The following is a 26,899-nucleotide window of genomic DNA, read 5'->3' as shown; positions in this document are numbered from 1 at the left end:
TTAAATGTCGGTTTACTATAGCACAAAGGGATTGAAGGGGAGTCAGAACAGAGGTGAGGACGTGACCTCAGCAGCTATTCCAGGTGACTATCATGAACAACGGTTTACTGTGTAGTTAGAAGAGCAGGTTCATGAGGAGGACAGGAGGACCTTGCAGAGGCCATCCTTTCAAGAAGTCAAGGACAGAGAATGTTTCAAGGGGTGGGAGTAGGAGCGTGACCTACTCAGATAAGGGGTTAAAATAGCCATTTATAATCTCACCAAGGGCAATTTGCAACACGTTTTGATAAGTTCTTTGTGTTTGCATATCTAGGTTCAGGTGATCTATCCATTTCCAAGAAACTGTCAGGCCCAAAAATGAATTCAAGCCAGGCGCGGTGGCTCACGCCTGTAATCCTAGCACTTTGGGAGGCCAAGGAGGGCGGATCACGAGGTCAGGAGATCGAGACCATCCTGGCTAACACAGTGAAACCCCGTCTCTACTAAAAAACACAAAAAATTAGCCGGGCGCGGTGGCAGACACCTGTAGTCCCAGCTACTAGGGAGGCTGAGGCAGGAGAATGGCGTAAACCCGGGAGTCGGAGCTTGCAGTGAGCCGAGATCGCGCCACCGCACTCCAGCCTGGGCAACAGAGCGAGACTCCATCTCAAAAAAAAAAAAAAAAAGATTTCAAGCCCTATCATTTGCAAGACTGAAAAGTTGCAGCTTTGAAACGAGAGCTTTTTCTGCCAGCTTTTTAACAGCCTGAGGGCAAGTTTATCTTGTCACTTGTTTCTCACCAGCATGGCCTGCCTGGCTTATAATTGGCGTTCGCTTAAAATGTGAGGAGGGGCCGGGCATGGCGGCTCAAGCCTGTAATCCCAGCACTTTGGGAGGCCGAGGCAGGCAGATCACAAGGTCAGGAGATCGAGACCACTGTGAAACCCCGTCTCTACTAAAAATACAAAAAATTAGCCGGGCGTGGTGGCGGGCGCCTGTAGTCCCAGCTACTCAGGAGGCTGAGGCAGGAGAATGGCGTGAACCCGGGAGGCAGAGCTTGCAATGAGCCGAGATCGTGCCACTGCACTCCAGCCTGGGGGACAGAGCGAGACTCCATCTCAAAAAAATATATAAAAATAAAAAATAAAAAATAAAATAAAATGTGAGGAGGAAAATGAAAAAGTTCTAGAGACAATGGTGGTGATGGCTGCACAACAATGTGAACATATTTAGTGTCACTGAACGTTATGCTTAAAAATAGTTAAAATGACCCAAAAGAATTGAAAGCAAAGTCTCAAAAAGGTATTTGTACACCCATGTTCATAGTAACATTATTCATGATAGTCCAAAAATGGAATTGCGTGGTGGCTCACGCCTGTAATCCCACTTTTGGATTGTGGATCCGAAGCTGGTTTGGATCACCTGAGGTCAGAAGTTTGAGACCAGCCTGGGCAACATTGCGAAACCACCCCATCTCTACAAAAATATAAAAAATTAGCTGAACATGAGCTGGGTGCGGTGGCTCACACCTGTAATCCCAGCACTTTGGGAGGCCGAGGCGGGCAGATCACAAGGTCAAGAGATCGAGAGCATCCTGGCTAACATGGTGAAACCCCGTCTCTACTAAAAATACAAAAAAAAAAAAAAAATTATGTGGTCATGATGGCAGGCGCCTGTAGTCCCAGCTACTTGGGAGGCTGAGGCAGGGGAATGGCGTGAACCGGGAGGCAGAGCTTGCAGTGAGCCGAGATCACACCACTGCACTCCAGCCTGGGCGACAGAACTAGACTCCGTCTCAAAAAAAAAAAAAAAAAATTAGCTGAACATGGTGGTGCACACCTGTTGTACTAGTACTTGAGAGTTGGAGAATTACCTGACCCTGAAAAGTTGAGGCTGCAATGAGCCGTGATTGAGCCACTACACTCCAGCCTAGGCAACTGGAATGAGACCCCGTCTCAAAAAGAAAAGATGGAAGCAACCCAAGTGTCTATCAATAGATAAATAAATACATAAAATATGGTATAGTCACACAATGGAATGTTGTTCAATGTTATCCAGCAGAACAAGTGTAAACAGCAGAAAGAACAACTGTATATAGGGCCAGGTATGGTGGCTCACGCCTGTAATCCCAATACTTTGGGAGGCCAAGGCAGGTGGATCACCTGAGGTCAGGAGTTCGAGACCACCATGGCCAACATGGTGAAACCCCATCTCTACTAAAATACGAAAATTGGCTGGGCGTGGTGGCGCATGCCTGTAATCCCAACTACTCAGGAGACTGAGGCAGGAGAATCACTTGAACTTGGGAGGGGGAGGTTGTAGTGAGTCGAGGTCGTGCCATTGCACTCCAGCCTGAGCGACAAGACTGAGACTTCGTCTCAAAAAAAAAAAAAGAAAAAAAGAAAACCTGTACAGGGTAACTAATAGAAAAGCTATTACCTAAAAAGAATCTCATCCAGAAAATACCTCAAAAATTCAAAATAATTAACTCCTAGTAGAAAATATAAAATTAAAATATTATGCTGTCCCTGCTAAGATAATTCTTTTCTTCTTCTTCTTCTTTTTTTTTTTTTTTTTTTTTTGAGACAGAGTCTGATTCTGTCACCCAGGTTTTTGAATGCAGTGGCACAATCTCAGCTCACTGCAACCTCTGCCTCCCAGGTTCAAGGGATTCTCATGCCTCAGCCTCCCGAGTAGCTGGGATTACAGGTGCCTGCCACCACACCCAGCTAAAGTTTTATATTTTTAGTAGAGATGGCATTTCACCATGTTGGCCAGGCTGCTCTTCAACACCTGACCTCAAGTGATCCACCAGCCTCGGCCTCCCAAAGTGCTGGGATTACAGGTGTGAGCCACTGTGCCTGCCTTCTGCTTTGACAACTCAATACCCCAAAGGGAAGATAGAAAATTGCAATTTTTGGCCAGGGCGGTGGCTTAGGCCTGTAATCCCAGCACTTTGGGAGTCCAAGGCGGGTGAATCACAAGGTCAGGAGTTCAAGACCAGTCTGACCAAGATGGTGAACCCCCGTCTCTACTAAAAATACAAAAATTAGCCGAGTATGGTGGCAGTGGCTATAATCCCAGCTACTAGAGCCACCGAGTGTGGTGATGGCACCTGTAATCCCAGCTACTCGAGAGGCTGAGGCAGCGAATTGCTTGAACCTGGGAGGCGGAGGTTATAGTGAGCCAAGATCGTGCCATTACACTCCAGTCTATCCAGTCTGGGTGACAGAGTGAGGCTCCATATCAAAAAAAAAAAAGAAAAAAAAAGAAAAGAAAATTGCAATTATTTTGTTGTTGTTGTTGTTTGTTTTTTGAGACAGAGTTTCACTCGTGTTGCCCAACTGGCGTGCAATGGCATGATCTGAGCTCACTTCAATCTCGGTCTCCTGGGTTCAAGTGATTCTCCTGCCTCAGCTTCCTGAGTAAATGGGATTACAGGCATGCACCACCACACCTGGCTAATTTTGTATTTTTAGTAGAGACTAAAAATTGTATTTTTGTATTCCACCATGTTGGTCGGGCTGGTCTTGAACTCCTGACCTCATGATTCACCTGCCTCGGCCTCCCAAAGTGCTGGGATTACAGGCGTGAGCCACCACTCCTGGCTGAAAAAATTGCAATTCCTTTTTTTTTTTTTTTTTTTGAGACGGAGTCTCGCTCTGTCACCCAGGCTGGAGTGCAGTGGTGCGATCTTGGCTCACTGTAACCTCTGCCTCCCAGGTTCATGCCATTCTCCTCCCTCAGCTTCCCGAGTAGCTGGGACTACAGGCACCCGCCACCACGCCCAGCTAATGTTTTTTTTTTTTTTTTTTTTTTTTTTTTTTTTAGTAGAGACAGGGTTTCACCATGTTAACCAGGATGGTCTTGATCTTCTAATCTCATGGTCCCCCCGCCTCGGCCTTCCAAAGTGCTGGGATAACAAGAGTGAGCCACCTCGCCCGGCTTAAAAATTGCAATTCTTTTGTTGTAAAATTTTCAACTACAAAGACCCAGGGACGGATGCTAATAGCTTTTTCTCTTAGAGGATGCCATAAGGTATTGTCCTCTTCTACTACTCTGCATGAAATACAACTCAAAATTAAAAATGCCACAGTGAGAACTTCCTAGACTCTGATTTGGAGTGATTACTTAGATTTCATTCCTCTTTATTGCTCTATATGGCCCTGTCAAGTAAACCAAAACACACATGTGACAGTGTCTGAAAAAATGCATTTATTGTTTCTTCGGAAGGATATACAGCCCTCATCGGGTAGCTCGATCTTTCACCTAGTTTGGTCTGGCACAGAAATTAACTCCATTTTACAGCTCATCACACTCAGCACATGCTCCAACAAATGGATTCGTGTGTCCAGAGACCAGTAAAATCCCTGCCTCTCTTGGGAATTCTGCTACAGCATTTGTTCTAGGACATTAATGGATGTCCTAACCAGTCCATGTTTTCTAAGGCAATGACAACTCAAGGTCACACTCTTAAAATGAGGCATGTTCAATATAATGACTACAAAAATTGTACATATGCAACACACAGAGATTTCTGGTGGTGTCCATCATACATACTGTTTCTTTTTCCAATATGAAATTTAATGAGGATTCTTATTCTAAGAGGCATTTTAAAAATCAACAAATCAATTTCTAGTAAGCAGCCTTTTGTGTGAGTTAGAGAAAATGTTCAATCAGTGCCCAGTGTTTGCTCAGAGGCATTGCAGGGAATGTAACTAGAAATGCGTACCAGATGAGTGATGAAGAAATGGTCAAGATTACATGTTCTCTCTAAACTTATACCCCAAGCCAAAAAGACACATTTAACTGTAATTGCTACTAACATTCTTCAAACTGTGTATCACCAACTGTCTGAAATTCTTTTAGGCAAAATATTTTCAGTGTTTTTGGGGAGGTTTGTCCAGTGAATTAAATTGCTCAATAAGACTGAAGAATGTATGCATTTTAGGGACAAATTATGATTTTGAAAAGAAAAAGGAAAAATGACTAGAATGAAGGGGAAAACAGGCTGGGCGCAGTGGCTCACGTCTGGAATCCCAGCACTTTGAGAGGCCGAGGCGGGCAGATCCCTTGAGATCAGGAGTTTGAGACCAGCCTTGGCAACATGGCAAAACCCTGTCTCTACTAAAAATACAAAAATTAGTGGGGCGTGGTGGCACATGCCTGTAATCCCAGCTACTTGGGAGGCTGAGGCATGAGAATTGCTTGAACCCAGGAGGCAGAGGTTGCAGTGAGCAGGGATTGCACCACTGCACTCCAGCCTGGGTGACAGAAAGATACTCCATCTAAAAAAAAAAAAAAAAAAAAAAGAAGGGGAAAACAAACAAATGGGAAAGGAAAACACAATCTGGAATTTGAGAGAATGTGCTAGAAAAATTGTATGGTAAATCATAGAAAGTTTTTCAACTGTAGTCTTAGGAGGGAGGTGAGAGGATCACTTGAGCCCGGGAGTTCAAGGCTGTAGTAAGCTCTGATTGCACCACTATGCTACAGCCTCTGTTGTAGGCAATACGGGTTCTTGTCACACAACCAGGAAAGATCAGGCTCGCAGACACTTTGAAGGGTGAGGAGGTTATGGAATTTATTGAGTAAAAAGGAAACAGCAAAGTGAGAGGGGTTCCTGTTAATAGGCCCCCATCTCGCAGAATGAATCCCAGGTTACCACACAGGACTAGGCTCCCCACTAGCTGAGAACCTCAGAAACTTCTCAAGGCCCCACCCTGTCTCCAAATGTGCAGGCCAGTTGGAGATTCTCTGGGGAGCCTTTTTTATTTGGCTGTCTCACCTGCAGGCTATGCAACACAGTGAGACTCCATCTTTCTTTTTTTTTTTTTTTTTTTTGAGACGGAGTCTTGCTCTGTCACCCAGGTTGGAGTGCAGTGGCACAAACTCCGCTCACCGCAACCTCCGCCTCCTGGGTTCAATCGATTCTCCTGCCTCAGCCTCCGGAGTAGCTGGGATTACAGGCATGCACCACCATGCCCGGCTAATTTTTGGTATTTTTAGTAGAGATGGGGTTTCACCATGTTGGCCAGGCTGATCTTGAACTCCTGACCTCGTGATCTGCCTGCCTTGGCCTCCCAAAGTGCTGAGATTACAGTCATGAGCCACTGTGCCTAGCCCTTTTTTTTTTTTTTTTTTTTTTTTTGAGACGAGTCTCGCTCTGTCATCAGGCTGGAGTGCAGTGGCAAGATCTCAGCTCACTGCAACCTCCACCTCCCGGGTTCGTGCTGTTCTCCTGCCTCAGCCTCCCAAGTAGCTGGGACTGCAGGCACCCACCACCACACTGGCTAATTTTTGTATTTTTAGTAGAGATGGGGTTTCACCATGTTGACCAGGCTGGTCTCAAGTGCCTGACCTCTCAAGTGATCCACCTGCCTCGGCCTCCCAAAGTGCTGGATTACAGGTGTGAGCCACTGTGCCCAGCCCGTATCTTTCTTTTTTAATACTTATTCAGCCGGGCGCGGTGGCTCAAGCCTGTAATCCCAGCACTTTGGGAGGCCGAGACGGGCGGATCACGAGGTCAGGAGATCGAGACCAGCCTGGCTAACACGGTGAAACCCCGTCTCTACTAAAAAAATACAAAAAACTAGCCGGGCGTGGTGGCGGGCGTCTGTAGTCCCAGCTACTCAGGAGGCTGAGGCAGGAGAATGGCGTAAACCCGGGAGGCGGAGCTTGCAGTGAGCTGAGATCCGGCCACTGCACTCCAGCCTGGGCGACAGAGCGAGGCTCTGTCTCAAAAAAAAAAAAAAAAAAAAAAAAAAAAAATACTTATTCAAAGCAAAATAATATGTGAACATGATTTTAAAAGTCTTGTAGAGTTGGCCGGGCGCGGTGGCTCAAGCCTGTAATCCCAGCACTTTGGGAGGCCGAGACGGGTGGATCACGAGGTCAGGAGATCGAGACCATCCTGGCTAACACGGTGAAACCCCGTCTCCACTAAAAAATACAAAAAACTAGCCGGGCGAAGTGGCGGGCGCCTGTAGTCCCAGCTACTCGGGAGGCTGAGGCGGGAGAATGGCGTGAACCTGGGAGGCGGAGCTTGCAGTGAGCTGAGATCCGGCCACGGCACTCCAGCCTGGGCGACAGAGCGAGACTCCGTCTCAAAAAAAAAAAAAAAAAAAAAAAAAAAGTCATGTAGAGTTAATAGTACTATAACAGTGTCAAATGCCTGGTTTTGATAATGTTCTATGGTTAGGTAACATGTTATCACTGGGCAAAATGAGATGAATGGTACATGAGAACCCCCTGTAATATTTTTGAAACTTCTTGTTTAGGCTCACAGTGTTTCAAAATAACAACTATTTAAAAACTCACATAATTTTACAAAGTTTATAACAAAAACTTGGCAGATCCTCATCCTAGCATTCCCCATTGTTTTTTCTGTTTTCTTTCTTCCTTCTTTTTTTCCTCCTTTTCTTCCTTTCTTCTCTGTTCTTTCTTTTACTACTGGTAAGCTGTGAGGCTATTGTTGATTCATATTCTCCCTAAAGAAACTATCAGCAATAGCTAGCACCAAATTTGTAAATAATTTGTATATACCACCATTTATTTTCTTTTCAGATTTAATTGTTAACTCTTGCCGTCCTACTATGGAAGATGAGGCCCTCATACCTCCCAGGTTCCACATGTATTATCCCCTCCCTCTATCCTCACAGTATATTAATATCATCCTTTCAGTTTTATCAGTATTACTCATTGTTTGTTGTTATGGCAGCACATATTATTCCTAGATGAGCTAAATAGTATACTGGTTACAGCTATGGCATACTTTCCCTTTCCTGTACCATTTCTCTCTCTTTTTTGCTTTACTTTTTAAAAATTCTTTTTTATTTTACTTTTTATTTGTTACCACTTCTCTTTATCCTGGGAGTTCATAATTGTCTTCCTTTTTGGCTGGTGTTTGCTTGCCTAGTTTTCTTTGGGTTTCTTCCTCTCTTCCTTCCTTACAACTTGAGGTGCCTCCATCCTGCTCTGGTTTGGACTGCTTGCTCTCTGGCCTGGGGCATAGTCATCATCCTGTGACTTCTCCTGCCATTATTCTGGGATGCAAACATCTGTGTTGTGTCCTCTGTTTCCTGGGTCCTATGACTTCCTTTTTTTTTTTTTTTTTTTTTTTTTTTTTGAGATGGAGTCTTGCTCTGTCACCCAGGCTGGGGTGCAGTGGCCGGATCTCAGCTCACTGCAAGCTCCACCTCCCGGGTTTATGCCATTCTCCTGCCTCAGCCTCCTGAGTAGCTGGGACTACAGGCGCCCGCCACCTCCCCCGGCTAGTTTTTTGTATTTTTTAGTAGAGATGGGGTTTCACCGTGTTAGCCAGGATGGTCTCGATCTCCTGACCTCGTGATCCACCCGTCTCGGCCTCCCAAAGTGCTGGGATTACAGGCTTGAGCCACCGCGCCCGGCCCCTTTTTTTTTTTTTTTTTTTTTGGTTTTTGACTTTTTTGTAGTGAAACATCCTCCAGAAGCTTTCTAAAAAAGGGCCTATGAATATATTGTGGGGTGAGTGGGTGGGAGATGCATTCGTCCATTTTCACGTTGCCAATAAAGACATACCTAAGACTGGGTGATTTATAAAAGCAAGAAGTCTGATGGACTTACAGTTCCACATGGCTAGGGAGGCCTTGCAATCTTGGTGGAAGGCAAGGAGGAGCAAGTCACGTCTTACATGGATGGCAGCAGGCAAGATAAAGAGCTTGTCCAGGGGAACTCCTCTTTATAAAACCATCAGATCTCATGAGACTTATTCACTATTATGAGAACAGCGTGGGAAACACTTGCCCCCATGATTCAATTACCTCTCACTGGGTCCCTCCCACAACACATGGGAATTCAAGATGAGATTTGGGTAGGGACACAGCCAAACCATATCAGGGGGTTATAATTCCTTTTAGATTTGGGGTCTTCTGGATTAAACCTTTTTTTCTCTCCCATTTTCCACTTATTTGTGTTTGTTAATGTTGTTGTTGTTATACTTTCTGTGATTTCCTCAATTTCATCTTCTATCCTTCCAACTGTGCTATTAAAAAAAATTTTTTTTGCTGTTATATTTTTAATTTCCAAGGGGTTTTTGTCCTCTGTTTACTGTTATATATACCCCTGTTCTTGTTTCATGAATGCAAGATCTTCTAGTATGTCTCTGAAGGTCTGAGAGTTTATTTTTAAAGTTTTCTCATACTCCCTATACTGTCTCTATTTTTCTTTCTATTTCCTTTTTTTTTTTTTTTGCGGTGGGGGGACGGAATCTCACTCTGTTGCCTAGTGAGGGGTACAGTGAAATGATCTCAACTCACAGCAATCTCCACCTCCCAAGTTCAAACAATTCTCCTGCCTCAGCCTCCCAAGTAGCTGTGACTACAGATGTGCACCACCACGTCTGGCTAATTTTTTTTTGTATTTTTAGTAGAGACGGGGTTTCACCATGTTGAGCAGGCTGTTCTCCAACTCCTGACCTCAGGTGATCCACCCATCTTGGCCTCCTAAAGTGCTGGGATAATAGGTGTGAGCCACTGCTCCTGGCCCTATTTCCTTATTTTGGTCTCTGTCTGGTATATTGGAGGCTTTTCTCAAATGTTGGTGATCCTTGTTGGGGATGCTTTTTGGCATGTTCTCTTCACTCTCAGGTGGGCCCTGGATGCACACATTGGGGATGAAATCTGTGGGTCTGACTGTTCCTTATACAACTTCTAACCAGTTATCCTAATTTCCTCCCCACCCACACTCTCGTTTTCAGAAGAAATTGATGTCTCTTTTCCTGAGCCATCCTGAGGTCTATAGTGGGAATTCTCTTGGTTCTTGTCAAATTCCCCAACTCAGGGGAGTCAGGTCTCTCGTGTTGGCTAAATCAGTTAACACTTGGCCATCCGCTTCCAGCCTTCAACAAAAAACGAGGTTGAAATCTCTCATCTACTCTCATTTCTTTTCCCTTTGGTTTTATAGGTTTCTCCTTTTTTAGCCTTTTAGTATCATTTCACTTGGATTTCACGAGGGAACAGATATAAACATCTGGGTTCTAACTGTTTCCCCCGGACCTTCCAAACCAAGCAATTCAAATACAGCAGACTTCTCTTACGGAATTTACATTTTTGTGCTAACATGTGTGGTACTCAGATCTTTATCACACCTGATTCCAGAATTTTGATGATAAAGGCAAAAGAAACCCTTAGATTTCACAACTGCTTGGCTTCTTTTCTCTCCCATGGTTTCTCATATATCCTGAGTCAGCCTTTCTAGAACAACGGCATAATGAGACTTCTTCTTTTTTCTTAAATATTATCTTTTCAGGTCTCCAAAATTCTATTCACAATGTTTGCCTTCCATAAAGCCTTCCTCCATTCCAGCTGCATCCTGTCCCAATCCTTCTCGTTCACTGTAACTCACTAGTTGTATATTGGATGTATATTTCATGTTCATGCTATTTATACATCTGGTATACTTCCCATAACTCACAGCCCTCCTTCACTCCCAAGGGATAATAGACCATCAGAGAGAGGTTATTTTATTGTATTATTTTGTTTTGAGATGGAGCCTCACTCTGTCACCCAGGCTGGAGTGCAGTGGCACCATCTCAGATCACTGCAACCTCTGCCTCCTAGGGTTCAAGCAATTCTCCCTGCCTCAGCCTCCCAAGTAGCTGAGATTACAGGTGCCTGCCACCATGCCCAGCTAATTTTCGTATTTTTTTAGTAGAGATGGGGTTTCACCATGCTGGCCTGGCTGGTCTTGAACTCCTGACCTCAGGTGATCCACCTGCCTCGGCCTCCCAAAGTGCTGGGATTACGGGCGTGAGCCACTGTGAATGGCCTGGTGATTCATTTTAAATTAATCCATTCGAGAGTGGGATTCCTGAGGATTTATGCCTTCTAATTTTATGGGGAAAAGTTAGAACTAATTTCCCAGAGAAAGTGAAGGTTAAGCTGAGATTTAAGGAGTTTAGCTAGGTGAAGTGTGGTGACCCAGGTAGAGTAAATTATCTCCCTACATATCCCTTGACCCCTGCAACAGTAGTCAGGGGACATTCCTATTAATGATGGTTCAAATGCAGTGAGTATGAGGCCAGGCATGCTGGCTCAGGCATATAATTCCAGCACTTTGGGAGGCAGAGATAAGAGGATTGCTTGGGTCCAGGAATTCAAGACCAACCTGGGCAACATAGTGAGACTCTGTAAAAAAATAAAAAATTAGCTGGTTATGGCAGTGCATGCCTGTAGTCCCAGCTACTCTGGAGGCTGAGGCAGAAGGATAACTTGAGCCCAGGAGGTTGAGGCTGCAGTGAGCCACGTTCATGCCACTGCACTCCAGCCTGGGTGACAGAGCAAGACTCTGTCTCAAAAAATAAAAATTAGGCCAGGCGTGGTGGCTCACGCCTGTAATCCCAGCACTTTGGGAGGCCGAGGTGGGCGGATCATGAGGTCAGGTGATAGAGACCATCCCAGCTAACACAGTGAAACCCCATCTCTACTAAAAATGCAAAAAATTAGTCGGGCATGGTGGTGGGCGCCTGTAGTCCCAGTTACTTGGGAGGCTGAGGCGGGAGAATGGTATGAACCTGGGAGGCGGGGCTTGCAGTGAGCGGAGATCGCACTGCTGCACTACAGCCTGGGCCACAGAGCAAGACTGTCTCAAAAAAATAAAAAAATAAATATTAAAAATGCAGTGAGTATGAGAAGCAGCCTATTGCTATGCAGGGCAATTGATGCATAGGTTTTACTCCTAGCTATAGCTTTTGCTCAAGCAGAAAGTAGCACACATAAGTGGGCAGGTTATGTATATATATATATTTCGAGACAGGGGCTTACTCTGTCACCCAGGTTGGAATGCAGAGTATAGTGGCATGATCTCAGCTCGCTGCAACCTCTGCCTCCTGGGCTCAAATGATCTTCCCACCTCAGCCTCCTGAGTAGCTGGGACTGCAGGTACTTGCCACCACGCCCGCCTAGTTTCTGTAGTTTTAGTAGATAAGGGTTTTTGCCATGTTGCCCAGGCTGGTCTCGAACTCCTGGGCTCAAGCTATCCATCCTCCTCAGCCTCCCAAAGTGCTGGGATTACAAATGTGAACCACTAAGCCTGGCCTAAATATATATATTTAATATATACAAATATATATTATACATATTCTAATCTATCAAGGAACCAACATGAGAAGTATAAGAGCCAGTCTCTTACATTCAAGAAGGTTATGCAGTTGTGAAGATGTACAGGGGAGTCAGACTTAGGAAAGTGAATAATGAAAAAATACCACAAAATGGCAGGTGAATGGTCTGCATCAGCCTTGCACTAAGGCTTCATCCTTTCACTCTCTGAAGAGCTAGCAAAACAGAAAGACTAGGATGGGAGGAAAGGCCTCCCTCTGGCTTTGATGCCTTACTCCCTCACGAACCTCTTTCAGATGTACGGATCTCCTTCAGTCAAAAAGAAAAATACCACTAAAAGAAACCAGTCGCCCCATTTCAGTATGCAGGTAAAGAACCTGGAGTTAGACCCTTTCCTCCATCGGTTGGTCTCTTAGCTGTGGCTATGCACTCCCGAAAGACAGATGGAGAGGGAGCCAAGACCCCAGGGTTAGGGCAGTTGCTGGCCGGGCGGAGCTCTGCCAGGAGCGGGTTTGGGAGCTCCGGGATGTCTGGGGCGTGAGCGGAGGGAGGGAATAAAGCCGCGCTCAGTTCCTTCTCTGCCGCTGCGCGTGATCTGCGATAGAGCTCGCTCGCCCCCTCTTTAGCCGAAAGCCCCATTCGCAGCGCCTGGGCCGGTCCCACTCACCTGGGCCAGGTGGAGAGGAAGGGGAGGAGGTCTAAAGGTGTGGAGTAAGGAAGGGAGTGGAGAGAGGAGGAAAGGAGAGAGTGGACACTTCAAGTCTCAGAGGAGGACCACCTGTGGTCTCAGCCATCGTCACGACCCCCTGCTGCGCCCACGCACGAGTGGATGGGGCCAGGCTCTGGGTACCACCTGGGAGGAGCATCCATTCATAATCTGTATCTGCCCCCATCTGTCCCTTTTCCTCTCCTAGCTCCCACCCCCCATCCCCGACCCCGGTTCTCTGGGCTAGGTTTCCTAAAGGGGAAACATCTCTGGCACCGTTTGTCCTGGTGAAATCAGGTCCCTGCTTTATCCAGCGCAACTCTGAATAATCATTATTGGGAGGACAGGAAGTAACAAGGTAAAATCAAGAAAGTGACAAGGAGGTGGGCGCAGCGGCTCACGCCTGTAATCCCAGCACTTTGGGAGGCCAAGGCGGGAGGATCCCTTGAGCCCAGGAGTTCGAGACCAGCCTGGCCAACATGGCGAGACCCGTCTTTATTAAAAATGCAAAAATTAGCCGGGCTTGGTGGCATGCACCTGTAATCCCAGCTACTTGGCAGGTTGGGGTGGGAGGATCGCTTGAGCCCGGAAAGCGGAGGTTGTGTGAGCCGAGATCCAAAAATAAAAAGAAGAAAAAGAAAAGAAAGAGAAGAAAAAAGAAACCAAAAAGCAAGAAAGCAGAAAAGCAAGCAAGAAAGAAAAGAAAGGGGCCGGGCGCGGTGGCTCAAGCCTGTAATCCCAGCACTTTGGGAGGCCGAGACGGGTGGATCACGAGGTCAGGAGATCGAGACCATCCTGGCTAACACGGTGAAACCCCGTCTCTACTAAAAAATACAAAAAACTAGCCGGGCGAGGTGGCGGGCGCCTGTAGTCCCAGCTACTCGGGAGGCTGAGGCAGGAGAATGGCGTGAACCCGGGAGGCGGAGCTTGTAGTGAGCCGAGATCGGGCCACTGCACTCCAGCCTGGGTGACAGAGCAAGACTCTGTCTCAAAAAAAAAAAAAAAAAAAAAAAAAAAAAAAAGAAAGGAAGAATTAGCCACTGTTTCTGTGCTATTCTCAGCACACTTGGGCCCAACATTTCCATTCCTTACCTATGTTTTCTTCCATTTGTTCGCGTCTAGAAATTTATTCAAGTGAAAAACAGTCTGGGATGTAGGTATGTTATTAAACCTACACAGATGTTTAGCACAGCTATTTGTAATACTCAAAAATTGTAAGCTACCTAAATGTTTCACAATAGTCGATTGTAAGTTATGGTAATTTTATATTTATTTATTTATTTATTTTGGAGATGGAGTCTTGCTCTGTTGCCCAGACTGGAGTGCAGTGGCGCGATCTCTGCAACCTCCCCCTCCCGGGTTCAAGCAATTCTCTGCCTCAGCCTCCCAAGTAGCTGGGATTACAGGTGTCCGCCACCACGTCTGTCTAACTTTTTTTGTATTTTTAGTAGAGACGGGGTTTTACCATCTTGGCCAGGCTGGTCTTGAACTCCTGACCTCGTAATCCACCCGCCTCGGCCTCCCAAAGTGCTGGGATTACAGACGTGAGCCAACCGCGCCAGGCCAATCTTTTTGGTGGACTTTAGTGTGCACGTTTCAAGTCATTTTACCGGAGAATACTATCAACAGGAAATGCTCACTGCACACTAAGTCGGGGGGAAAGTTGTTTGCAGAACAGTTTCTGGTGAAAAGAGAAAACACGTAGACATAATCTGGATGGCAGAGATTAGAGAGTGATTATCTCTAGGTGGCTGAATGCCGGGTATAGGTTGCCCGCAATGTTATTTTTGTAAGGCTAGGAGAAAAACGTTATTTTAAATATATGGAATTTGTTCCTCTCCAAATCCACTCTCCCTTTCGCCTCCCTAGAGGTTGTCAGGTTCATGAAGCGGCCGGGAGTTGCAGGAAGGGCTCTGGCGTCCGACACTGGCCCTAAGAGTCTGGAACGCGCGCGCCCCAGGAGTGCCGGCGGCGGGGTCGGGTTGAGCTTGGCGGGATCCTCGGCCTCTGCTGGGGTGCAGGGGGTGGATGCGAGGGACAAAGGGGCGGGGCTTGTGGTTCCCAGATCCCGAGGCGGGTTGAGGACGTGAGCTGGGGTCCACGTGTCTGCACCCCTTCTCGCCCGGTTCCTCTCTCAAGGCACGTTTTCCAAAGTGTGTTGAATTCGGGAATCGATCGGAAATTTCAAGGCCAATTAAATGCCTTCTGATGTAGAGCTCTGATTAGGCCCGAAAGGCTTCAAACAGCCCCTCTAGACCCTCGAGTGCCTTCGCCGCGGTGACCTTAGGCGTCCCCTCCCCCAGAAGTCTCCCTGAGGCTTTCACAGAGGTCGGGAGGGGCCTCGCTGGGGCCTCCGCTCCCAGTGCCCCTGACTGGTGGGGAGGGATGGCCTTAATGTCTGAGAGCAGAGACCAGATCGACTCCCACTCGAGACCAGAAAACGAAGAGGAAGAGGAACCCGAGGTGGCCGCGGCTCCCCGGGGAAGCAACCGGGAGAGGGAGTCCTGGCCATCTGCCGGCCCCGCCTGGGGGCATCTGCTGGAGGATCCCCGGGAGCCATTATCGTATTCCTCAGAATCTGCCGTGCTGTCCCCCTGCCCCCAAAACCAACAGGACACCCATTCTGTGATTCTCTCCTTCTCCATCGCCCAGTTGGAGGCTGCTGGTGACCAGGAGAAAAAAAAAAAATGCCTTTTCTGAGTTCTCTAATTCAAATGCTTATCAGCTTTGCACACCATTCGGCCTTTCTAAAAGCTACCGTAAAACAAAGATCTGCTAATGGCAAAGGATAACTGAGACCTCGCCTGCCTTGCATATTTTGTTCATAGAAGCTGTAGCAATAATAATGTCATCCTACCTCTCCATTTGACATATAAGGAAACTAAGATTCATTGGAGTGACAGACCAGGCTTGGGCGGCATATAACTTCAGTCCATAAAGACAGCTGTGAAATAATTCAAATAAGGGTTGTGGACGCTTGTTAGGAGGGTTTCCCATCTAATTTCCACCTGCTCAGCTACTAATGCCTGGAAAATGGATTAAATAGTTGCTACCTGTCTTGAATGAAGAACTATCTATAAGTGCCCCATAGATAACACCTGCTATACAGATAATTTGCTATACAGAGAATTTGGATTACTTTCAGCTTAGCATTGTATTGTGAGCGTTTCCCAATGTCATGAAGAAGGTTCTCAAAAATGTTTGTAGAAAGAATGCCAAACAGTCTTTGAAAAACTTCAGTTTTAGTAACCACCCAATACTCAATTTTAGCAATGTGCCACAAGTCCCACTGGTGAACATTTAGGCTGTTAGCAGTTTTCATCATCAAAAAGAGTGCTGCTAGCGTTCTTGTTCATATATCTTTGCATTTCTGACTCTTTAAAAGGAATACCTAGAACTGAAATTTGGGGGTTAAAGACTACAGACCTGGCCAGGCGTGGTGGCTCATGCCTGTAATCCCAGCACTTTGGGAGGCTGAGGCAGGTGGATCCCCTGAGGTCAGGAGTTCAAGACCAGCCTGACCAGCATGGTGAAGCCCCATCTCTACTACAAATACAAAAATTAGCCAGGCGTGGTGGTGGGCACCTGTAATCTCAGCTACTTGGGAGGCTGACGCAGGAGAATCACTTGAATCTGGGAGGCGGAAGTTGCAGTGAGCCGAGATCGTGCTACTGCATCCAGCCTGGGTGACAGAATAAGACTCCCTCTCAAAAAAAAAAAAAAAAAAAGAGAGACTGCAGACCTTTTGGTGCACAGTGCTTAATTGCTTACTAAAGGGTTGTGCCAGTCTATAGGTTTAGCAGAATAGGTGTGCTCATATCTTTTAACTACCAGTGAGTTTGAGAACACACAAGAGTGACAAGGTCTTTACGCAGGTAGATCATGGTCAGATGGGGTATTCTATTGTAAAGGCATCACCTTATTTTTATTTATTTATTTATTTTTTATTTTGAGATAAAAGTCTTGCTCTGTCACCAGGCTAGAGTGCAGTGGCACGATCTCGGCTCACTGCAACCTCCGCTTCCCAGGTTCAAGCAATTCTCCTGCTTCAGCCTCCCGAGTAGCTGGGACTACAGGCGCCCGCCACCACGCCCAGCTAATTTTTTGTATTTTTAGTAGAGGCGGGGTTTTACCATGTTAGCCAGGATGGTCTGGATCTCCTGACCTTGTGATCCGCCCGCCTCGGCCTCCCAAAGTGCTGGGATTACAGGCGTGAGCCACCACGCCCGGCTCCTCTCCTCTTTTTCACGCTGTCATGTGCCCTGGGTGGCTGCTGTCACTTACTTGGGAATATTTTAGTTCCAAAGTAATGACAACAAAGGGAAGGCCAGATCACATTGTTTGCACATTCATTCATTCATTTATTCATTTCACAACTATTCGTTGAGCCACCTATTATATGCAGGCCAGTATGCTTGTTGGGGACACAGAAGGAAATAATATTGACATTAATATCTAACATTTATTGAACACTAAAGACAGGCACTGCATTAAGGATAAGATTGTGCGCAGGATCTTAATCCTTACCGTAGCCCAATCAGGTAAGTACTATTATTTACCCCATTTTACAGATAAGAGAACTAATGGCTACAGAAGTTAAAGGTCATACAGCTGGTTAAATGGTGGAGCCTGGATCCCAATCCAGGCTGTCAGCACTCAGAGCTAGATTCCAGAAGAGTCGGGAGTATTCCAGGCAGAAGGGATATCATAAGCGAAGGCCCTGAAGCAGAAGGCAGTTTGGCTTGTTAAAAACGGGAAGTGGGCCAGGCCCGGTGGCTCACGCCTGTAATCCCAGAACTTTGGGAGGCCGAGGTGGGTGGATCACCTGAGGTCAGGAGTTCGAGACCAGCCTGACCAACATAGAGAAACCCTGTCTCTACTAAAAATACAAAATTAGTCATATGTGGTGGCGCATGTCTGTAATCCCAGCTACTCGGGAGGCTGAGGCAGGAGAATCGCTTGAACCCAGGAGGCAGAGGTTGCAGTGAGCCAAGATCGCGCCATTGCACTCTAGCCTGGGCAACAAGAGCAAAACTCTGTCTCAAAAAAAAAAAAAAAAAAAAAACCGGAAGAAAGTTTATGTGGCCATAACAGAGTTCTAAAGGGAGCCCAAGACCTAGACCTAGCCGGGCGCGGTGGCTCACGCCTGTAATCCCAGCACTTTGGGAGGCCGAGGCGGGCGGATCACAAGGTCAGGAGATCGAGACCACGGTGAAACCCCGTCTCTACTAAAAATACAAAAAATTAGCCGGGCGCGGTTGTGGGCGCCTGTAGTCCCAGCTACTCGGGAGGCTGAGGCAGGAGAATGGCGTGAACCCAGGAGGCGGAGCTTGCAGTGAGCCGAGATCTGGCCACTGCACTCTAGCCTGGGCGACAGAGCGAGACTCCGTCTCAAAAAAAAAAAAAAAAAAAAAAAAGACCTTGACCTAGTTGGAGAAAGAGGCAAGGCCTTGTAGGTTAGTGTTAAAGATTTTGGACTACAGAGGCTGGGCACGGTGGGTCACACCTGTAATCCCATCACTTTGGGATGCCGAGGCAGATGGATCATGAGGTCAGGAGTTCAAGACCAGCCTGACCAACATGGTGAAACCCTGTCTCTACTAAAAATACAAAAATTAGCCGGGTGTGGTGGCGGGTGCCTGTAATCCCAGCCACTCAGGAGGCTGAGGCAGAAGAATTGCTTGAACCTGGGAAGCAGAGGTTGCAGTGAGCCGAGATCGCACCATTGCACTCCGGCCTGGGTGACAGAGCAAAACTCCATCTCAAAAAAAAAAAAAAAAAAAAAAATTGGACTACAAATGTGAAGCTTTTACAAGGTCTTGAGTCCAGATACAGTAGCTCACACCTGTAATCTCAGCACTTAGGGAGGCTGAGACAGGAGGATCACTTGAGCCCAAAAGTTCAAGAGCAGCTCGGGCAATAGAGTGAGGCCTTGTCTCTACAAAAATATAAAAAATTAGCTGGGTGTGTGTCTGTAGTCCCAGCTACCTGGAAAGCTAAGGTGGGAGGGTCATCTGAGCCCAGGAGGTCAAGGCTGCAGTGAGCCGTGAGTGTGCCACTGCCTGGATGACAGAGACCTTGTTTCAAAAAAAGAAAAGAAAAGAAAAGAGAAAGAAAGGAAGAGAGGGAGGGAGGGAGTGAGAAAGAGAGAGAGAGAGAGAGAGAGAGAAAGAAAGAAAGAAAGAAAGAAAGAAAGAAAGAAAGAAAGAGAAAGAAAGAAAGAAAGAAAGAAAGAAAGAAAGAAAAAGAAAGAAAGAAAGAAAGAAAGAAAGAAAGAAAGAAAGAAAGAAAGAAAGAAAAAGAAAGAAAGAAAGAAAGAAAGAAAGAAAGAAAAAGAGAAAGAAAGAAAGAAAGAAAGAAAAGAAAGAAAGAAAAAAGGGGGCAGGGGGCTTAAGCAAAAGAGTGATAACATTGTGTTTTGAAAAGATGCCTCTAGCTGGGAAGAAAATGATCTGGATTGGGGCAAGAATAAATATAAAAGTTATTTTATCAGCTGAGTTGAGATGAGGGCCTTAGACTTCTGAGATGAATTGCAACTGGATGTGAGGCGGGACAACCAGCTTGCTAGGGCAGTAGATAGTGGTGCCATTCCTCAGATAGGGACCTGGGGATGGGGTGGAGACACTGTCAGGTTTGTAGGAAAGATCTTGAGTTTAGTTTTAGACGTGTCAAAGTGAGTTGCCTCTGAGACACACAAGTAGAGATTCCATGTAGAAAGACAGATCAAAATGTAGGAATTGTCAGTGTACAGATGGCAATCAAAGCAAGCTATGGCAGCACAGGAGACTGTTCAGGGACGGAGAGCACAGTGACAAGAGCGCAGGGCACAAACATTTACAGGTTGAATGCAGGAAGCATGTAAAGGTACCCCAGGAACTGGGAGCGAGGAGGAACATCAGAGGGCAGCACATATTTCAGGAAGTGACAGGCCTGCTAGACATGGAAGTTGGAGTATCCTTGGGACCAGGGTTTGCAGAGCTCTCAGATTTTTAAACTGTAGTTATTGATTCTGCTGTGGGCTGATTGGCAGCCCGCCTTCTGCTCCATTTGCTTCAGCAGAACATAATTTTGAAGGTCTAGCAAGTGACCTTTAGGGCCTCTTTTTTTTTTTTTTTTGAGATGGAGTCTTGCTATGTTGCCCAGGCTGGAACGCAGGGGCAGGATCTCAGCTCACTGCAAGCTCCGCCTCCCGGGTTTAGGCCATTCTCCTGCCTCAGCCTCCCGAATAGCTGGGACTACAGGCGCCCGCCACCACACCCGGCTAATTTTTTTTGTATTTTTAGTAGAGACGGGGTTTCACCGAGTTAGCCAGGATGGTCTCGATCTCCTCATCTCGTGACCCTCCCACCTCGGCCTCCCAAAGTGCTGGGATTACAGGAGTGAGCCACCGCGCCTGGCCTCACTTTGTAGTTTCTTTCAGACTTTTACATGTATATTTCGATTAACAAAGAAAAGAGGGTAATTTAATGAAAGAACACATTTTGCTGTCAACATTTCATTACTCTTATCTTCCATCATTTCCACATCAGCCATTATCAAGTAAATACAGGTGGACATTTTTTTTTTAATTTTTTTTTTTTTTTTTTTTTTTTTTGAGACGGAGTCTCGCTCTGTCACCCAGGCTGGAGTGCAGTGGCCGGATCTCAGCTCACTGCAAGCTCCGCCTCCCGGGTTCACGCCATTCTCCTGCCTCAGCCTCCCAAGTAGCTGGGACTACAGGCGCCTGCCACCTCGCCCGGCTAAGTTTTTGTATTTTTAGTAGAGACGGGGTTTCACTGTGTTACCCAGGATGGTCTCGATCTCCTGACCTCGCGATCCGCCCGTCTCGGCCTCCCAAAGTGCTGGGATTACAGGCTTGAGCCACCGCGCCCGGCCCAGGTGGACATTTTTAAGTACAGTATCTTTAGAATTGTACAAATAGGAAATGAAGTTCTGAACCCTGATGTTCAGAAAACACCAAGGTGTAGAGTTCAATTGTTTTCCGAGACCCATTCATGACTTATCTCATTTAGGCACTATTTTTCCCCAAAGCAGATTGCATCAAAAACCATCGAGTCCCTGCTGTGCAAGACATAAAATTGCTGAGATGCTCCTACTAGATGCGCAGTAATTATTTAAGGAGAGAATGATGGGAGGGGGGAAGGGAGCAAGAGAGGGAAAGAATGAGAAGATGATTTTTGCAATAAAAGAGTCCACAATTTGGTGGTGAAGATCTACTTCAAATAGCTAATGGATGTGATCTCTCTTTTGGTAAAATGATGACAATATGCTTATTTCCTAGGCACGTGGTTGAAAATCAGTCTTTGTGCGCTCTGGATCAAATAGGCATGCAAATATAAAACACCTTATATGAGATGGATCATTTAAAATAGAGTATAAAGACAGTGAGTTTGTATTTGAAATGAAAAAACAAACTTAAATCACCCCGCATGATAGGCAATTTCAACCTCTCTGCTTTTTAGCAATTTATCAACCAATCATTAAGTGAGTTAACTCTACACCCAGGGAATGCTGATGGCAGCATTAGCCATAAATAAATAAGCTAATATGTACAACAGCTAAATGAATAGACTTTTCCTTGGTGTTTTATGACCTGAAAAGAATGCAGCTTTTCATTAAAGGAATCATTTGAAAATGTGGAAACTGATACTGCCGCAGTTCAGTGCTCTCTGCCCATTGATAATGGCCTCTGTATTAGTTGTGGGGGTGGGAGACTGATGTCCATTTACTTTTGCAAAGATTGTTATTGAATGAAACCTTTAATGGGGGCGTTTTATGATCCCACTCAGCTAAGAGCTCAGGGTTGCCTTAGAATAGTCTTTCCCTCCACCTCGACAGCTCTTAGAGAATCAATACAGGTAATATGTCAGTTGGTGGTCAGCAGTCCTGTAAGTAGAGGTAGAGCTGAAATGGAAACTGACAGGTAGCCACTTAGAGAGAGGGCCTGGAGTAAACACTCTGAAAAGTAAAGCTTCTCCCCGGAGTGGAGAGTGTGCAGCCCTCACACTGCCATCAGTGCTGGGATCCGATAGGAAGAGCTGGGAACAAAGACGAGACAGCAGGGGAAAAGCCTCTCAGAGCTAGGGGAAAGCCGTCCGTTGGGGCGGTACCATTAGAGCCCCAGGATTCATACGGTTAGTCCACTTGTAGCATCTGTCATTGGTCTAATTAAAAAAATAAATAAATATTTTAAAATGATTGTTTAAAATTGTGGTAAAATAGACGTAACATTTATTGTCTAAACTTTTTTAAAATTTCTTTTCTTTTGAGACAGGGTCTCACTCTGTCATCTGTCACCCAGGCTGGAGTCCCTGTGGTACAGTCATGGCTCACTGCACCCTCGACCTCCTGGGCCCAAGTGATCCTCCCATCTCAGCCTCCCAAGTAGTTGGGGCTACAGGCACACGCCACCATAGCTGGCTAATTATTTTGTATTTTGTAGAGATGGGGTTTCCATGTTGCCCAGGCTAGTCTGCAACCCCGGTCTCAAATGATCCTTCCACCTCGGCCTCCCAAAGTGCTGGGATTACAGGCGTGAGCCACTGAGCCTGGCTTTTTTTTTTTTTCTTCTTCACTAGTTTTGGGGAAACAGTTGGTTTTTGGTTACATGGGTAAGTTCTTTAGTGGTGATTTCTGAAATTTTGGTGCACCCATCACCCAAGCAGTGTACACTGAATCCAAAATGTAGTCTTTTATCTCTCACCCCCCTCCCACCCTTCTCCCCCAGTCCCCAAAGTCCATTATATTAATATCATTCTTATCCCTTTGCATCCTCATAGCTTAGCTCCCACTTATGAGTGAGAACATACGAGATTTGGTTTCCCATTCCTGAGTTACTTCACATTCAGTGGCATTAAGTACATTCACATTGTTGTATAGCCACAACCATTATCCAGCTTCAAAACTCTTCATCTTGCAAACCTGATTCTCTGTAACCATTAAACAGTAACACGTGCAGGCCCAGTGACCACCATTCTACTTTCTGTGAATTTGACTATTCCAGGTACCACATATTAGTGGAATCATAGTGTTCGTCCTGTTTGGGTTGTGAGTTTAGGTTTCTCAGAGAGAATTCCCCCTATTCTGCCTTTAAGCATTTTGTGATTAATATACTGTAATTCACAAACAGATCTCTATTTTTGAAAGTCATTTTGTATTTATTATTCAAGTAATACAGTTTACAAACATCCATTTCTTCGTATTTACTTTCTCTCCCTCTCAAATCTTGCCACATCTTGAAAAAACAACTGCATGTAAGCACCCAGGTAACTGGTGAACCAGGAGGGGCCTTTGCAGTTCATAAATTGGCAATTGCAAAAGTTCCTGGCTGACAGTGTTCAAGGGTCTTCTTCCTGGAAACTCTACTGGGCACTTGAGTCTGCAGGCTCAAAACCCTCAGGTGGCCTGAGCCTGGAGGGCCCTAAGGGGCCTTATATTGGAGCATTATCTTTGTGCTGGCCTTCCCAGGCCCTGCAGTCCTCCCCTTGGGCACGTGCAGAAGACTGGAATCCCATGTCACACCCGCTCTTGACTGCCCAGCCATAACCTAAGCTACTAGTCAACAGGAAAGATTTCAGACCCCCCTGTTATCATCAGGAATAGAGAGGCCCACCTTGGACTTGCCTTGAGGGGGTTTTAGGGCTGAAGGGTTTTGGTATAGTATTTAAGAACTGGGAAATAGAGATGGCAGGTTCCCTCTAAGGAGAATCTGAAACAGCAACCTTGGAAGACACCCTGCACAGTTTTAGTGGAAGACAGATTCAAAATCAAATTTAAGAGAATTTGGCTCTGGAACCTTTAAATCAGATAACCCGGAGGAGTAGAAGTCACCTAGAGGGCTCTTCCCTAGGTCAGGTCTGCGCAGCCTCGTAGCAGTAAGGTTGAAGAAACTTTTCCAAAGGAAAAAAAAAAATCCTACTGACCCCAAAGCAAGCTTAATGGGGATAAAATGGGTGATTTTGTTTTGCAGTTTTCCCTCTGCATTCTCTGGCTGCATCTCAGTACGTGCATTGGTTAATAATGCAAACCCCACTCCCAACCCCCAGCTATTCAGGAGACTGAGGCGGGAGGATACCTTGAGCCCAGGAGTCTGAGTGAGCTATAATGGCCACTGCACACCAGCCTGGGCAACCAAGTGAGACCCTGTCTCTTTAAAATAAATAAATACACAAAAAGGCCAGGCATGGCTGCTCAACCCTGAAATCCCAGCACTTTGGGAGATCCAGGCGGACGGATCACTTGAGCTCAGGAGTTCAAGACCAGCCTGGGCAACATGGTGAAACCCCATTTCCACCAAAAATACAAAAAATTAGCCAGACGTGGTGGCGTGCTCCTGTGGGTCCAGCTACTCAGGTGGCTGAGGCAGGAGAATCGCTTGAGCCTGAAAGGCTGAGGTTGCAGTGAGAGAGAGAGCACCACTGCACTCTAGCCTGGGTGACAGAAAGAGACTCTGTCTCAAAACAAAACAAAAAACCCAAAGAATTGAAAAAATAATATATTAGGTAAGAAAAATCTTACATAATATTTTCATTATTAACACATTAAAAATTGTGCTTGCGCCAGGAGCAGTGGCTCACGCCTGTAATCCCAGCACTTTGGGAGGCCGAGGCGGGCGGATCACGAGGTCAGCAGATCGAGACCACCCTGGCTAACACGGTGAAATCCTGTCTCTACTAAAAGTACAAAAAAATTAGCCGGGTGTGGTGGTGGGCGCCTGTAGTCCCAGCTACTCGGGAGGCTGAGGCAGGAGAATGGCGTGAAGCCAGGAGGCGGAGCTTGCAGTGAGCCGAGATCGCGCCACTGCACTCCAGCCTGGGTGACAGAGGGAGACTCCGTTTCAAAAAGAAAAAAGAAAAAAAAATTGTGCATTACATATGCAAACATTGGAAAAAATAATTGATACAGATATAGAGATGCCAAATAGAACACAACTGGGCCCAGCATAGTGGCTTGTACCTGTAATCCCAACATTTTGGGAAGACAAAGCGGGAAGACCGCTTGAGCCCAGGAAACCGGAAGATCGCTTGAGCCCAGGAGCTAGAGACCAGCCTGGGCAACAAAGTGACATCCCCATCTCTATAAGAAAATAAATAAAATAAATTGGCTGGACGTGGTGGCCCATGCTTGTAGTCCCAGCTACTCAGAAGGCTAAGATGGGAGGATCACCTGAGCCCAAGAGGTTGAGGTTAAAGTGGGCCATGATCATGCGCCACTGCACTCCAGCCTGGGCGACAGAGTGAGCGAAATTCAGTCTCAACTCCTGCCCCGTCCCCCACCCCCTACCTTCCCCCCACAGAAGCAAATGGAAGACCACTTTTTTTTTTTTTCAGATGGAGTCTCGCTCTGTCGCCCAGGCTGGAGTGCAGTGGTGCGATCTCGGCTCACTGCAAGCTCCGCCTCCCGGGTTCACGCCATTCTCTTGCCTCAGCCTCCCGAGTAGCTGGGACCACAGGCGCCTGCCACCATGCCCGGCTATTTTTTTGTATTTTTAGTAGAGGCAGGGTTTCACCGTGTTAGCCAGGGTGGTCTCGATCTCCTGACCTTGTGATCCGCCTGCCTCAGCCTCCCAAAGTGCTGGGATTACAGGCGTGAGCTACCGCCCCCGGCTAAAATTTATTTATTTATTTATTTATTTTTGAGACGGAGTCTCGCTCTGTCGCCCAGGCTGGAGTGCAGTGGCCGGATCTCAGCTCACTGCAAGCTCCGCCTCCCGGGTTTGGGCCATTCTCCTGTCTCAGCCTCCTGAGTAGCTGGGACTACAGGCGCCCGCCACCTCGCCCGGCTAGTTTTTTGTATTTTTTAGTAGAGACGGGGTTTCACCGTGTTAGCCAGGATGGTCTCGATCTCCTGACCTTGTGATCCGCCTGCCTCAGCCTCCCAAAGTGCTGGGATTACAGGCGTGAGCTACCGCCCCCGGCTAAAATTTATTTTTAAAAAGAGAATTCTGGCCGGGTGCAGTGGCTTGCGCCTGTAATCCCAGCACTTTGGAGGCAGAGGCAGGCAGATCACCTGATGTCAGGAGTTCGAGAATAAATAAATAAACAAGAATTCTGAGATAATTTAAGATGAAAAACAATTTGACAGTGACAAGAATATCCTGAGATCATGTGCAAAAATAGAGCCAATCTTCTCCCTAAACATTCTCTATCCTAGTTGTAATTAGGGCTAAATATCTCATTTCAAAATAGTAGAATTTGTTTTATTTAAGCTCCTTTACACCAACAAAGTGATGTGGTGAAAATTTTTTGCATTAAAAAGTGGAAGTACTTTTTATTTCTTGAACATGTAACCTCTTTGAATAACATAGAAAACGGTTGTTTTCTATATGAGATTCCCATACTTTATGAAGAGAATATCAATGAGGAAGACATTTATCTCTATTTTATATATTTTTTTTTTTTTTTTTTTTTTTTTGAGATGGAGTCTCGCTCTGTCGCCCGGGCTGGAGTACAGTGGCCGGATCTCAGCTCACTGCAAGCTCCGCCTTCTGGGTTTATGCCATTCTCCTGCCTCAGCCTCCCGAGTAGCTGGGACTACAGGCGCCTGCCACCTTGCCCGGCTAGTTTTTTGTATTTTTTAGTTGAGACGGGGTTTCACCGTGTTAGCCAGGATGGTCTCGATCTCCTGACCTGTGATCCGCCCGTCTCGGCCTCCCAAAGTGCTGGAATTACAGGCTTGAGCCACCGCGCCTGGCCTATTTTATATAATTTTTAACATTATTTTCCTTTCAAAATAATTTTGGTAATTCTATTTTAATATTTGCCAAATAACAAAAAAGTTCTTTTTTTTTTTTTTTTCCTTTTGAGACACAGTCTTACTTTGTCGCCCAGGATGAAGTGCAGTGGCACGATCTCAGCTCACTGCAACCTCTGCCTCCCGGTTCAAGCAATTCTTGTGCCTCAGCCTCCCGAGTAGCTGAGATTACAGGCGCATGCCACCACGCCTGGCTAATTTTTGTATTTTTAGTAGAGACTGGGTTTCACCAGTTAGCCAGGCTGGTCTTGAACTCCTGACCTCAAATGATCCGTCTGCCTCGGCTTCCCAAAGTGCTGGGATTACAGGCGTGAGACATGGTGCTCAGCCACCACAAAAAAGTTCTATGATATGGGATTCTAGCTCA

Source organism: Macaca thibetana, chromosome 8 (assembly GCF_024542745.1).
Source record: "Macaca thibetana thibetana isolate TM-01 chromosome 8, ASM2454274v1, whole genome shotgun sequence".
NCBI classification, from domain to species: Eukaryota; Metazoa; Chordata; class Mammalia; order Primates; family Cercopithecidae; genus Macaca; species Macaca thibetana.
This window is presented reverse-complemented; position numbering follows the sequence as displayed.